This window comes from Chinchilla lanigera, unplaced genomic scaffold (genome assembly GCF_000276665.1).
Source record: "Chinchilla lanigera isolate Chin_1 unplaced genomic scaffold, ChiLan1.0 scaffold00002, whole genome shotgun sequence".
NCBI classification, from domain to species: domain Eukaryota; kingdom Metazoa; phylum Chordata; class Mammalia; order Rodentia; family Chinchillidae; genus Chinchilla; species Chinchilla lanigera.
In genome coordinates this window covers 55,078,473-55,094,823 of record NW_004955403.1, presented here as the reverse complement: position 1 = coordinate 55,094,823, position 16,351 = coordinate 55,078,473, and the positions used below count along the sequence as shown (strand labels likewise).

The 16,351-nt window shown below is 40.2% G+C and overlaps 1 pseudogene; it reads right to left on the bottom strand.

Annotated features, from left to right (window-relative positions):
- Window positions 1–3,185: 3,185 nt before the first annotated feature.
- On the bottom strand, window positions 3,186–4,330 carry LOC102023659 (annotated as a pseudogene).
- Window positions 4,331–16,351: the final 12,021 nt, after the last annotated feature.

Here is a 16,351-nt window from a genome sequence, read left to right as displayed (position 1 = left end):
TTACGCTGAGCAGTGGATTTCTTGAACATATCCTGCCCATGTAATGGTAATTATGATTTTTGTGTGTGTTCTGTCTCAGCCAGAAGTTTAGAAGCTTTCATTTGAATTTGTACATCAGGCAACGTTTCCACATGAGATTTTACTGAAGAGGGTGTGTCTATTTGTATACTGTGGCCTCTATAGCTTTCAAAAGCCTGGTGCATCTCACTAAATAACGTATGCTTTAGAAAAATCATCCCCATTTACCTCCAAGAAAAATTTAGCACTCAGACCAGCACCTTGTGCCAATAAATCTCAACAGTGTGCATACTGCTGGCTCTGGGGCCTACACCACCAGCCAGGCAGTGGGGTTAAGTCCGCCCCCAAATCTCATCAGAGTAAATACTTAATTTTGTCTCTTTCGGTACTGAGTATAGCTAGCTGTACTCCAGGAAGCCAGCTGTAATATTACTGTGCAGGAAAACAATTAGGGTTGCTTTTCATTTCACTATCTGTGGTAGCCCGAGGGCAGAGACAAGGTACAGGGTCAGACACAAGTCCACTGCAGTAGAAGCCATGCCTCGGTGACCTGAAAGTGAAAGGACCTTTCAGGGTTTTCTTCCAATGGGCAGGAATTCCAGCAGGATGAATCCTTGAGGTGCAGGCTCCCCTTGTTCAGGATGTGCAGGCATTTTCCTCAGGAGATTGAAGGTGGAAGGCTTTCTGTCAGGACGGAACCAGCCACCAGCCACCACAGGGGCCTTTGTGCTCTGCGTAGCAGTCTAATTCTTTTCACTCCTAATACTCATGATTTTTCATCCTGCAGTCATCTCTGAAGATGACCAAGGGAGGTCCTGCCTCCCTGAGCACACCAGGTCTGCATGGGGCTGGGATGGGCTCTGATAGGGTCAAGCAAGCAGAGGTCAAGGCCAGTGACACCTGGGTACCCAAGTCAGGCCTCCAGGGTTGCTTTCAAGTTTCATTCCCACTTTGGAAGCCAGCTACTGTGAAATATTTACACTGCCCAGAGCTGTCATATTTTCCCCTACAATAAACTAGACACGTGGAAAGGAAGTTGGAAGAGAGGAGCAATGAAAAATACACCATACCAAAGGGTCCAAGCTTTGCCTTTATGTGCAGTTGCCTAAAACCAGTTATAGTGGATAAAGATGATCCAAACTATTTTAAAATAAATTCATTAAAAGGTAACTGGCTGTGCCTTAGGTTAGCACTGTTGTTTATAACTTACAATTTGCTCATCTGCTTTCTAGAATAAGGTGTTCTGTTAGAGTATTGAGTACATTTTTAAGTTATTAAATACTAATAACAGCTTTCTAAAAATTCTAATTTCCTAAAATTTTTGAAGAGTCTACAATTTGATTTCACTATTTAAAACACAGCCATGCTTCTAAATAATTTGCCAAAAATGTAGAGCTACACCATGATAACAGTAGTCTTTCCTCACGTGTTAGTATATAAATATAGTATAGTATATATATTCTGATTTTCATTTTGTTTAGTTCAAGAAGCTCGATATCTATTTCCTACACAAATGTTGATAGATTGAAGAGAGATACTCTATGACACATAAAAATTTCATACTCCATAAAATAGAACCCATGATTTTTATTTGTAATAAGATTTGTAGTTACTATGAGATTTTTAACTTGGACTTATAGAACTTGAGTGCTAGAAAGGACATTAATGTTAACATGACCTGACTTCCATGAGACTACATGGCAATTTTAAGTTGATAGAGTTTGTCAGGCAATTCTAAGTTGAAATTGTTTACAATTGATTATAAACACCCAGGTCTAGAAAATGAAATCCAGTTTACACAACAAAATATTTTCCTTAAACTTCTGAATTCAAGAGCATCATTATAAATGACCAGACCAAGTTGAAGAGTGCATTTCTCCCTCCTGAAATCATACAAATCTAACTGTCAGAAGTATCTGGGAGCTTAGAGGTAGCAAGAACTTTACTCTGGACTAAATTTCAAATTAAAGAAGGGACTAAAATAGCTGCTTCACTTGTGAATATTTGCAAAGAAGTAATTGGTCCCACTGTGACACCAGCACTCTTCCACAAAACAATTGTTTGAAGTCATAAAGCCATTGCCAGAGTAAAGCATAGTAAACAACATGCAGGGACCGTGAGTGATGTGCACCTTGGGGGGAGTAGAGAGAGCAGGTATATCTTACCCCAGGTGGTCCTGAGGCTGGAAGAAAAGGCCCAGGATGCTGAGCACACCAGGCATGAGCAGAAAGCTGATCACAGCACATAATACAGAACTGTCATGAGCCGCTTTTTCCCTGAAAATTAAGAATTGACAAAAAACTTAAAAGAAAAGTATTACAAAGCCATACTGAAACATTCTCAATGACAGGAAGTGTTTCTAGTTTATTTCCCCAGAGAGGAAGCATTTATTTAGCATCTTTACTTTACAAGGACAAGGGGCTACAGAGCGGGAATGGCTGGGACAGACCAGGGGTGCTCTGTGGCTTCACAAACTTACATTTATTCAGGAAGTTGGAAAGACCCATAACAAGAGCACCATAGATAATTAAAGAACTGAAGTGTCTACATGTACCAAAGAATAAAAATGAACATATTTAATGCCACCCTAAATAATCTTATTTATACTTGACACGGTTGTTTCCGCTACAGAACGATGAGCAGATTTGAAAGCATCAACTTTTGTGTAGTGTGGTGAGAATTAAAAGGACTTCATGGACAAAGTTAGTGGTAAATTTTTTGAGAAACAGACTTAGATGTTAAGAAGTTAGCAGCTGGGTTTGGAATCACAGTTAAAGTGTTAGTTAATGCCTCTGAGCTGTAGTAGCAAACCTACGAGGGCCAATCAGAGCCCTCTCGGTCACCACATGAACCAAGCCTCCCCAGCAGTTGAGCCCTGGATTACAGTTATTTGTAATTAAAACCTCCATGTGCAGGTTGAGTTGTAGGGCTGGCACTTTGTGATAAACAAATGGGTTTTGGGCTGCAGTCTGGGGACTTGGTGTCTAAATGCTTCGCCACCACTGCTATAGAGGTCACAAGTTTAAGTTTCAGAGTCAGAAGCATCCCTGATGGGTTGCACGCTGTTGGGAAGACGGAAGTTAGCCAAGCTAAGCCGTGTAACAGTTTATGTGTGACAGCATTCACAGCAGTGCTGTCTGGCAGAACATGGTGGCAGAACTTGATATTCACCAGGTCTTTTTCTTGTGTCTTCTTGGTTCCTGCAGAGCTTCTTGAGTCTGTCTCTGCTCAGGACATACTGTAAACATCCTCTCTGAGATCCAACTCCGGAGCCAGTGAGATGGAACAGTGGCTTCCTTGAAGAGAGCCTCTTCCCTCTTCAAGTCCGAGGTCCTGAAGCTGAGCCACCTTTTCCAATGAGTCAGGGGCTGAAGGCACTCAGCATTCCACCTCTTCTGACATGGGTCAAACCCTTGCTCATCAGCAGGAATCATATCTTGATTCTCAAATTCTGTTGCCACTGCTGTAGAGTTAAATGGATCAGCTATGTCACTGTGGCGCCTCGGTAACTTTTTGTCCACACGCACCGTGACCATCTGAGAGAGTCTTTTCCATTTAAGCAGAGAGTCCAGGCCCTTCCAGCCCATCCTTCATCACCCCTGGCCTGTTCTCAGCAAGCCCGGTAGCAAGCTGAAAATCAGGTGGATGACTTTTGGCCCATGTTTCAGGGGTCATGCCTCACAGCCATAAAGTAGACGACGTGGGTGAATCAAGACTTAGGCAAAGGTGGCACTGGTGCTTTGGCATCCCAGCAAGAGAAGATATTGCAGAGAGGAACCAGAAGAAAATTCCCATTGCAGAGCAGCTGCCCTCTGGTGTGTATGGAAACTGGTCGCTTTGGGCTGCACAAATATGTAGCTTTGTCCTCATCCATTCTTGCAGCAAACACTAAGAAACACACTACTGGGACACTTGTTTGGCCGCGCCTGGAAAATGGGCGGCTGCTGTTCCTTCTCACAAGGCGAATGTGTGATGGCAGTGAGAGACGCTGCACCATAATCCCTCCGGCTGAAAGTGCAGAAATAAATGCCAGGTTCTCAAATGCTTCAGGAAGGTGCATGGCGCTGCTTCCTTGTTCCAGAGAGTTCCCACACCTAGCATGTTCACCAGGCCACTGTGGGGGGAGGACTGTTTTTACGCCATGACTGAGGACCCGCTTGGTGATGTGCACTTCTGGAAGAGCCCAGAGGCTGTGCAAGCCATGGCCGGGGCAGCACCAGTGACCCAGGGAGAGTGAACTCCTCAGTGGTTTCTCCTGCTGGCTCCTTCTGCTTGTAGGCCCTACCACCATGCACCACGGAGCACCCCACATGTCCAGGAGGACACATCCCAAATGTTCCCACTTCTGTGCCCTTCGGTATTGGGCATCCTGAATTTCCTTTCATGGCTGCGGCATGCCCACTGTCCCTCACCAGCGTGAACTACACTTGTCCACTGTGAGGGCTGACTCCTGCAATTACCGTCCTCTGGGCCTAAACACAGACCATGCCCCCTGCTGTGTGCACCCCTCTCTCAGGAAGGCCCATCACTTTGGGGTGATCTTGAGTATTTTCTCTTCCCATATCACTCCTTCTGCATCATCTCCTGCATTTGTCGTTCCAAGTATGTACATTTAAAACTTCTGTAAAAAGAGTTTATTCTGTAGTACAAAAGCCACACAGACAAGAAGAGGCGTGTGACCCTGAGGACAGCTGACTTCTCCACAGAGTCAGTGGTAATCAGAAAACAAAGGGTGGGAAACACCAAGCATTGGAGAAGAAGAGAAAACTAACACCCTAGATTTTGACATACAAGGGAAATATCCTTTAAAATGAGGTTACGTGCAGATGATTCCAGGAAAAAACAAATAATGTAACAAAAAAGGAATTTACCACAGGCAGAACCCACCTAGGTAAAATACTAAAAGATATTTTAGTACCGGGAATCGAACTCAAGACCTTGTGCTTGCCAGGCAGGCGCTGTGCTGCTGAGCTAAATTCCCAGCCCTAAAGGATATTTTAAAAGGAAAGCATTTAAAATGCTCCTGATTTGCAAATTGGGAATGTCGGGAGTGGTGACTGCTAGACAGGGTGAGTTGGAGCATGAATATAACTGAATATTGAATATATAAAACAATAGGAATGTGTTGATGGTCCCTGACAAGTTTGGTAAAATTAAGTTATGGAAACATTTATATAGATGAGTAGATAGATAGATAGATAGATGATTGATAGATAGCTGGGTCTATATCAGCTGTCAAGCTAGTATAACAGAAAAATTAAATAAAAGTAAATTTGTTTAAAACATATCTTAACATATAAAAAAACAAGAAAGTGACAGAACACTTCTGAAAGCTGAATATTGCTAATGTTGTATTTCTTGAAAAGCACACCAAACATGATAAATGCAAATAAGCAGGATAGCTTCAACAGCACACATGCTCTCCCACCTCTGAGGCTTGAGGTCCGGCATGGTCAGGTCCTGGTGAGGGCCTCTCCCTCATCCACAGAATATGTTAAATAAAAGTAAGCAGAATAGATTGAGAAATTAGTCTGGTTACAGGGACATGGATTAAATATAAGCTCACAAAAATTTTAAAATTAAAACAGTGGAAGAAATAAAACTATCAAACCTAAGAGCGGCTTCAGGCAAGGCTTTCTTCCAGACTCAGACGCATTGTGCTGACAGAGGGAAGGCTTTGCTGGGAACAAATAAAGTGTTAATTTCATATTCAGTAATGAGTTAAATTCAAAATATGTAAAACAAAAATGGTAGCAGTAAAGGAGAAATACAAGCTCACCATCAAGCAACAGTAGAAGAAATGCACCTCAATCAGTTGTAAAATTATATGTAGATGCCAAAGTTGTTAGGCAGATTTCTCTATGATTAACAGATTTGACCTAAAAGAATTATATCTATGAGCACATTTAAAAAGAAGAGTGTAATTTATTATATCTATGAGCACATTTAAAAAGAGGAGTGTAATTTATTATACATCCTAAGTGTAATAAACTTTGGCTAGAATTTAGTATATGGTAAGCAATAAAGTGAGACATAATGAATTCCAAAAGTTTGAAAAAAATTGTAGTCCATATTTTAATCATAGTTTACCTGAGCCAAAACTCAGAAATGAAAAGGTATTTACTCAATCTTCACAGTTTTACAATTAAATAATATGCTTGTATAAAGTGCAAGAGTCAGTTAGAAATAACAGCATGAGACAGAAAAAGAAATAAAATAATGCGAAGACATTCATAAATAGAAATAGAGCCTGTCGGAGCCTGTGTGGCATAGGCATTATTATACATACATGGGAATTGAAAATCAATAAAACATGCATTAGTTCTCTCACTTTTCAAGATTTTCTAAATTTTCCTTTGAAAACCCAAGGAAAGAACAGAAGTGTAAACCAATGAAAATAGAGGCAAGGCTATGCAAATATAAGAACAGAGAATAAAGAGAAAAAAATGTTCAGCACAAAGAAAACCTTCAACATCACAGATAACAAACAAGTACCAGCCCCTGGAGGTGGCTGAAGTAGAAAGCAAACACTGCAGGGGAAAGAAAGGGGAGAGACTGATACGTCGCTTCCTCCCACAAGCACTGAAAAGATAACGAGGTAATCAGCTACTAGAGCTAAAACGCAAACACATTTGAACATTTAGATAAATGTATTTTTTTACAAAAACATAATTTCAAAGGTAGGCAGAGAGGGGAGGGAAAGGAAAGGAATCGGGACATGTGTGCTTGTGACCCCTTCCTGAGACGGCTGGAACCTCGCATGCTGCAGACGTGGACTAAGGAAAGTTTTAAAAGCCGTGCTCAAGATGAAATGGAAAATCTGAACTGTGTGCGAGTTCTAAGCAAATTAAATTATATACTGAAACCATCACACAAAGTTAATTCAAAGCCCCTATTTCTTCATTGGTGTGTCATTCAAACCTAGGTAAACTCTTCTAGTACAGAAAATCAGAACATATGTGAATTGTTTTAGCTCTAGAGAACTCTAAATCCTCATCATATCCAGTATGAAATCGTAGAACAATGTACAATTAGATTTTCTTCTGGGGATACAACTTCTCCATGGAAAGTGGCTCTGCTTCCTTAAGAAATGGCTCATTTGAAGACGTGAGAAGAATGTGGTGGCTCTGAGTTCGAGAACAGAGAACAGCCTGCTGGGCTCTCTCACATGGACACTTGGGCTCATGGCAGAGACAAAATAATTTCATTAAAGGATAGAAAAAGTGTAGTAGAAAAAATGAGCAGGAAATTCTTAATACAGAGAGAGGAGAACAGGGAGAGAGATGGCAAGAGAGACAGAGCACAGAGCAGCTGTACCTGAGGACAAATATGAATCTCTAAGTGCAGGAAAATCGAGTGTCAGAAAAAGCAATACTTTTCAACTTCTGTAAAGAAATGAACTTTTCTGGAAAGGATCGCACATGAATAGGAAAGCCATTGAGTGAAGACTTGTTGGGAAATAAATAGGCTTATTTCCAAAGCACTGCTGCCCCGATGAACTTACTGTGGAAAAAGAAGCACCAGCACTAGTCTAACAAGTGACCAGGCCTAGGGGCTGCAACACATGCACGCCTTCTAGCGCCTCTCTGAGGCTTGAGGGCCAGCACTGCAGGTCCTGGTAAGGTCCTCTTCCTCACTCACAGAGGGTTCTGCTCTCTGCTTCCAGCTGTCTCCATCTCTGCCTGTGAAGTCACAAGTCCTGTCTTTGCAGGAGCTCACACTTGAGACTTCATTTGATCTCAATTATTCCCTTAGTGTCCTGTTTTGTCGCTACTGGAAAGCCCACCAGAGGTTAGGGCCTCAATATTCGAGTTTACAGGGTAAAGACCCAAATGTCGCTGTCCAACCCGTCAGAACGTATTGATCATTTGAGTCACAACCAAGGGACAGACTAACATCAGGCACCATCTATGGACTGAGGAGAAATGCACAAAGTCCACTATGCAGGGAACCTGCCTAGAGTGTTCAGCCCAAGCCTGCTCAGATACAATCACAGGGGAACATACTATGCATGGGGGCTTGGACCCCGCAATATCGTCCATGTCATTGGGAGCAGCACCAAGCAAGGAAGTGAAATAAAACTGCACAATAGAGCCACAAGCCTGCTGGGGTGACCCCTCCACTGGGTCGCTAGGCAGCTGACTGCAGTGGAGACTGGGGCAGTCTCCTGAGTGCCCTCTACACCCCTGAGAGACGGTGCTCATCACCGGATGCTAGAGGGGGCCTCACAGCTCATCAAGATGTCTACAACAGTGTATGACTGTATCATATTACAAATTATTCAGCTTTATTTAAAGTTTAGGAAAATGTGGAGCACTTTGGAAAATTGCTATAAGGACTGTATGTAATTTTGAAAACATCACTGAATTAATGTTTACTTGGATATAAGAGTGGTGTGGCGATTATTTATACTCCTATTTTTAAGATATTCAGAATTAAGCCATTGGAAGTGGTAAATGAGGCAAAATGTTAGAAAAAGCAATAGTTTGATATTTCAAGTTTTGTTGACCCTATTGATTCCAGCTGACTGGGAGGATCTAGGATCATAGACCGTTGGGCTTCACTAGCCACAGGCCCTCTCCCGGCATTTTCTGCCTCATTGCTCTTTATGCCGCCGGTGTGATTGATTTGATGTTGTTAATTGAAAGCATGTCTTTATAAATGTCAACTTGCTGGTAATCAATATGTAATATATGTAATACAGTATGTGACTGTAAACAGCAAATCATGGCATGGCCTTTGGAGTCTATTGCCTGGGAGAATAACATCAAAATCAAACAACTAAGGACATATCAAAGTATTTCTTGGACAGCTATTTTGGGGGCCCCAACACATGTCAGTCATGAATTTAAGAGTGCAGTGCAGGACTTACCATGAAAAAGACTACTACTAACTAGTTTCATAAGATCATCTACTTTCCAGAGCTACCCTGCTATTCAATACAAAATTTGCATTTCAAACAAGATTCTTTGTTTATACCTTATATACTATAAAAGTAATGAGTTTGATTAATTTACTTTAAACAATGTCATAACATCTTTTAGCAAATAACTTTTTAACCTAAATGACTAAATTCCTATGATTTTTATGTAAAGTAAGAGTTTAAATGGTTTAAATATGAGAATCTTCCCCAACAGAGTAACTGTAAGTGTTCTATAATATTATTCTGCATAAGGAAGTCATAAAGTGCATTTTGAAGTGCAGTCACTCAGACTTTCAGGGAAATCACCACACTGATTGAAAAATCCTTAAGATAAATTTCTGGAAAGAAACCTGAGACACCTTTCATGACAGCGGTAGGGCGTGGTTGACAAAAGTTCTGTCTCTCCATGACTCTGCACATATGGAGAACTTTATATGAGGACTGCTGGACCAGAGGTAATTTTTAAAAGATTCTCACATACAAAAAACTAAAAAATTTCTCATACCCTAACCTGAAACAGATTATTTTACAATATTGTTAAAATAGTTCTGCTAGGTTGAGAACAGCAAAATCTGACAGAAGAATCTTGGGTCTTGTTACAGTGGAGTTTGGGTTGAACAAAGTCAGACTCTGTTTTTAGCATAGTGTTAATAAGCTCTAGCCTGTCCAGCCAAAGAAGATGAACAAAATTATTCAGAATAATGGGATCAGGTAAGAGTGGATTCAGTATTCATCTGCAGTGCATTTTTCAAACAAGTTTTATGGTTGATGCAGCTTATGAAACATTGCAAAATCATCACACTGTAATAAATGCACTCATGTGTCTTCCTCTCATTTGACTCCTCCCTTCTTGAAGTTTTTAAAATATTTTGCCATCCACACAGGGTACATCTGTTCATGAAGCACTCATTCACATTAAACTGGGTATCCTAATTTTTAATTAGGAAAAGTTAACTATCAATAACCTTTTCTGTGATATCCAATAATACTAAATTGAATGCAGCTTTAGTGCATGGCTAAAGCTCATTTTAATGACATAAAATTTGGCCATTAAATCAAGCAGAGAACTAGAAAAATACTTTTGTAATGTTTACATGCTTTACGAAGTATAAATTAAGTACAGCTGGAATATTGTAGTTGGAGAATAAACAGTTTGCTCTGGAACATGTTTTGACATATGATATTCACCCATCAAACCACCCCACTGAGTGATGACAATAAACACATACCTCATCTCAAGTTTCCTTTGCATGCTCTGGCGGGGTCCCTTACCCTCTTCTCAGCCAGTTTACACACAACCCCAAAACCTCACCCCTTTGAAATGGTTTGCACTGCCTAGAGTTTTATACACAAGGGATTATTCAGTACATTTCTCATCTGGCCTCCGTGACTCAGAATAATTGTTTTGATCTCCACTCCTGTGTTACTCCCTGTTATCACTGAGTCCAATGCACTGTATGTACGGACTACAACTGAGTTATGCACAACATGCTGGACACTTGCATCCACAAGTGGTGGGGAAATGTGTATCCCTCTTTTTCTTAATTAAATAAGTAGAAAGAACTGATGGGATCACAGGTAGTACATTAACCCCAAATTTCTGTAAAACTCTTTTGCAAAGACTTTGTGCCGTGGTTTTCCTACCAGGAATGTTTGGAGGTTCCAACCCCTCCACACTGTTCTCATTTGTTGTCATTGTTGTTTGTTTGTTTTAATCTCACCTTCTCACATAGGTCTGTGGTCATAACTCATTCTTTAATTAGATTTTTTTCCCATGGCTAATGATGCTGAGCATCTTTGCGTATGTTTTTTAAAATTTGTATCTATCTGACAAGTAATAATTTTGTATATTTACGTACAATGTGCTGTTTTGATCTAAGTCTACAAATTGTAGAAGTAGTCTGTCCAATGAACATATCCATCTCCCCTCTTCTCAAGCTTACCTCATTTTGGAGAGAGAATGCTTAAAATTACATTTTAGCAATTTTGAAATATGCAGTATATTTTTATTAACTGGGGACCAGCATGCAGTGGAACAGATGGCTGAAGTTTATTCTTCCAGAGTAGCTGAAAATTTGTACCCTTCGATCAATATCTTTTCTCTCTCTGCTCTCTATCCCTCTCCTTTTCATACTATCTTTCTTTTAGATTGACTGCTTAGGTTTCGCCTAGGTGATGTCATTATGATATTTGTCTTTCTTTCCCTGGCCCATCTCAGTTAACACAACACCTCCCGTTCCACCCATCTTCTCCTGAGCAGCAGCATCTACTTCTTCTCCAGAGGCTGTGCAGTACTCCACTGTGTGTGTGGTACTCAGCCCTATCCACTCATCTTTGAGGGGTACTTAGGTTGATTCAGTATTTTGGCTACCGTGAATGACACTGGAATATTCATGGGAGCGCAGGTGTCTCTTCAATACAGTGATCTCCGTTCCTCCACATACAGACAAGGAAATGGAGTTGCTGGATCCTGTGGTTGCTTTATTTTTAATTCTTAAAGGATTGGGAATTAGCATAAGATGTCCCAAATTTGCTGTGCGACTTTTCATCCCCATCAACAGAGTGCAAGATTTCCCCTGCCCGCACATTCTAGACAGAATTTGGTTCCATTTGCCATTTGATCACAGCCATTCTAACAGATCTCACTGTGGACTGATCTTTGTGGTCCCCTGAGGATTAGGGGTGTTGAGCACTTTTCACATGCGCTGTTGACCCCTTGTGTCTGTTCCTTGGGAAACATCTGTTTAAATCTTTCCAACTTTTAATTGGGACATTTGTTTCTTTTTATTGAGTTGAGTCCTTACACAGTTTGGACATTAATATCTTATCAGCTCTGTGATTGCAAATATTTTCTCCTTATCTGTGAGTTCCCTCTTCTCTCTCTAATTGTTTTCGCTGGCATTCAGAGGCTTTGCCATTCGATCCACTCTCATCTGCCTCTATTTGCTTTCCTTGCCTGTGCTTTTGTAGTCCCGTCCAAGAACCTATCACCCACACCAGTGTCATGGTGTTTCTCCACTGTGTTTTGTTCTGTTTTGTTTACTTTATGATTTCAGCTCTTATTTTTGAGTTTTTTTATTTTAGTTGATATCTTGAATATGATACAAGTGTAAAGTTTCATTCCTCATGTAGATACTCAATTTTACCTGTGCCATTTATCGAAGGGACTGGTGGTTGTGTGTTCTTGGCATGTTTGTCAGAATTCAACTGACCATAAAGACTTGGATTTATTTTTGATTTTCTACCTTGTCTCCTTGGTCTATGCATCTGTTTTTATGCTGGTACTTTTCTGTTTACAATCACTTTATAGTGTGTGTGTGTGTGTGTGTGTGTGTGTGTGTGTGTACATGCGGGCTTTGTTTTGTCTTGTTTTGTTCTTGATAGTCTCACTAGGTAGCTCTGGATGGCCTGGAACTCGGGGTTTCTGGTGTCAGCCTGCCAAAGACTGATGTACCATCACACTCAGCCTTTATATTTTAAAATCAGGTTGCATGATGCCCCTTGTTTTGTTTATTTTGTTCAAGCTGATTTTGACTATCAACAGTTTCCTCTGGTTCTATGGAAGTTTTAGGACTTATTTAAGGATTTTTTTTTTTATTTCTGTAAAAAATGACTTTCAAATTTTGGTCGGAAGAGTCTTGAGTCTGGAAGATTTACTTGGGTAATATGGACATTTAAAAATTTAGATTCTTCTAATTCAAGCACCTAAGATATTGTTCCATTTATTTGTATCTTCTTAAATTTTGTTCATCTTCATTTTATAGATTTCAGAGTACAGTACATTTACCATCTGGCTAAATGTACTTTTAAGTATTTCATTTCTTAAAATATTTTGATGCTATTGTAAATGAGATTCTTTACTTTATACTGTGTATTATTTTCTTCATACTGAATATTATTTTGAATAATTTATTTTACTCTATAGCAGAACTGATTTTGTATGTTAGTTTTGTAACTTTCAATATCACTGAATTTATCTGGCCTTGTGTTATTTTTGGTGACATACTTAGATTTTCTACAAATAAGAAGATACCATTAACAGACACTATTTCACTTGTCCTTTTCCCTCCTGAGTGACTTTTGTCTGTTTTTCTTCCTTAGTTATTTAGGCTAGTACTTCCAGTGGTGGGGATGGGCATCCTTGTCTCATTTCTGATCTTGGAGGAAGTGAGGAGGGTCATTTCCTATTGGTGACCCATTCCACAGTAATCAGGGACCCCTGCAGGGAGCCCCAATTTCCTGCCCAGAGTTATGGCACACTGTGAGAAAGAGAGCAAGAGAGAATTGCAAGGAAATAGGGCTCCAGGATGATTAATATTCTCTGGGGAAAAAGACCAAGAATCTCCAACTAGCCACTATTTTGTGGGCCAGTGCAGGGGAAGGTGCTTTTCCTAGAACAGCAGAGAAGTAGTGGTTGAATGGGCAGGTTTAACATCATAAGGGAAACAAGTTAAATTTCATCCCAGCAGGCCAATGATGTAGCTCAGTGCCACAGTAACTGCCTGGCAAGCACAAGGTCCTGAGTTCGATTCCTGGTACCAGAAAAAAATAGATTCATCTCCATACCTGGGTACTAGTTTTCCCTGTATTGTCCTCAGCAGACTTCATCCTGCCCTGTGAACATCAAAGCCTCATTGACTGAGAGGAAGCAGGATTTCCACATTCAGAAACTGACCCAAGAGTCAAGACAAGGAGGGTCTCAGAAAGAGTCTATGTCAATTTACAATTTGTGGCCCCCAACATTTCCCCTTTTTTATTTTTGTAATTTCAGCAGTTGAAACAGCATAGAGGATATGATTAGGTCAGGGAGGCCCTGTCATGTCACCAGGATGTGAACCTCCTGCTTTGTCTTATGTAGTTGTCCACATGTCATGTGTTTTGCAGCCTGCGTAGATTTCAGTACTGCAGTGTTGGTCTTTCCTCTAGGGTCATCCTGGAGAAGAGTCAGACTGGAGGGCTGGATGAGAACAGGCTACTCCACAGGGCTGGGATGTTCTTCACTCCATGGTCACATGGTCACATGGAGGGCAGCCAAGATGGCGTTCCATTGTCTGTTGATACAAGCATCCACTCGACCCATGTTATTAACTTCACTGGGCCATCCCACTTTCCTGTTTGGATGTCCTTCTATAGGGCTTGAACCCTAGGTGTGCCTGTCAGATTTTTCCTTTTGTCAATGAAGTTCTGGTGGAGGGTATTTACTTTCTGCAACCAGGTTTTAAAAATTTAAGGTAAAGATAGCAAAATCTAATTGTTCATATAAAAGCAACCACATTCCCCCTTTCTGTGTTTGTAGTTGTATTTTTAAAGAAAGATGAGCATGCAGGTGGAAATAACTTAGATATCTATAATACTCCCCCTCTGAAGAAGTATTCCTAACTGCAGTTAGGGGAAAATAGGCATAGATTCCATCTTAACTGCTTCAAGCTGAGAAGGGTCAATGTAAGGGGAGACCACTGTCAGGAGCCTTCTCTAGAGAGCTAATCTACTCGGCCTCTGTGAGGAGTGGATGAAGCTTAAGATTGATAACACATTGTGAATCTAGAGCAATGCCAGTCCTGAGAACACAGACCACCCAAGGCGAGCCAGGTGAACAAGTTGTTCCAGCCCTGAGACCATGGGGTGCCTGAGGCAAGCCTGGTGAACAAGTTGTTAGGCAGAGGGGTTTCACCCAAGCTCAACCTACCAAGTGTATACATAAACACTCTGCAGTCACTGGGTGGCCCTTTTTTCCTTCCAAGAGAGAGGCCTCCACCTGACCCCAGCTTTCTGCATGTTTTCACTCTTCATTTCTTCACAGTCATCCGCCAGGAGTTTCTCAAGAGCTATGCTGGACATGGCAGGCCTTAGACAGAAATCATGTTGTAGTTTAGCAATTATGAATTCTTACAAATTGTAATGATTTATTCTTAATAACCCATTAGAGGTCAATTAATAGTGTAGCTGGAAAGTGCCAAAAGAGGTTAGTGATTAGAGCCTCTTCCTGTATCTTGCTTATTAACATGACATTGTTTCATATACCTTTTCATTAAACTTTTCAGCTGGATGTCCAAGACCAAATTAAATTGAGACCTGTATTAATTAAAATTAACCTCTTGCCATCTATCAAGGTCAGTCAGCTCTCTTCAGGGTTTGCCTTGGAACTATGTGTAGAGCTTCTCAGTTCTCTGTCAGTATCAGCCATCACGATGAGTCACAGTCTTGTTTGACCAATTGCTTCCTATGAAAGCATGGGAGATTTTTCCCTCAAATGACCCTCCTCTGGCACACTGTTTATTCTGGTTCTACCCCTGGGGCTCAACAACCACCTTAGAGGGGAGGTTGTGTGACTCACCAGAGTTGTAGAATGTTGCAGAAAATGTTCCCTTTTATCTTCAGTCCTTCTTGACATCAGAGGACCAGGGCCAAAATATTGGCTGTACTCTTAGCATTCTAGCTTTGCTCTCAAAACCTTAGTTGGTGAACACCCAGAACAGAGGACCAGGGAATTAATATTATAGTTGGAGCAGTGAGTTTAATTATTATAATTTTATCTGGATATCAAGCATTTTGAAATATAAAGAATAGCCAGAAGACTGTTATTGCTTACCAACAATTGCTGTCCTATTTGAATACTTAGAGAATATTAACAGTTATAATTTATAAAGAAAACTTGAGATCAAAAGCCATATATAATATGTTAGTATGACACTAATGATGACATTATTTTTGTAACATACTAAATCTCTATTTTTCTACAGAATAACCTTTTTACTCAACCATTTCTAGTACATAAGAAGCTCTCACTAATTTGTTGTCCTTTAATGGGATGTCATTGAAGCAATTTGTGACATTGTTTGGACTTTCTAATACCTAATCATCTCTAAGTGTAATAATATATGTATAGCGGAAATATTATAGAATCTTTTTTAAAAAAATAATTATTTTTGGACAGGGTGTCTCATCTTTTGATATATACCTCTTCTCACAAGTAGCTGGGACAAAAGAGAAAAGCAGATATCTGAATCTAAAAGGAAAAGGTTATCATTATAAATAATTCCAGTTTTACATTTTAGAAGACCTATACCTGTGGAAGGCATGAATATATTTAATATGCCATGAGATTAGTGATAATGAATTATCATAGCCATATAAAAACTTGTTTCTCAATCTAGTTTTGTACTAAGAGCACCTTTTAACGAGAAAACTTTATTGTTTTATTTATACAAAACCTAATCTTTTGACAATAACTAATGTAAACATATCACAATAAAATATTTAACAATTCTTACTGGGGTGTCTCTCATAAGGACATGGGAATCTTTGGGGTTCCCTTAACAAAGGCTAGAATAAGAGTTTTCTGGGCAACTGCTCCTTTATTCACCAAGGGGAGTCCTGTCTAACTGCTTCCTCACCCTAGAAGAGCTCCAT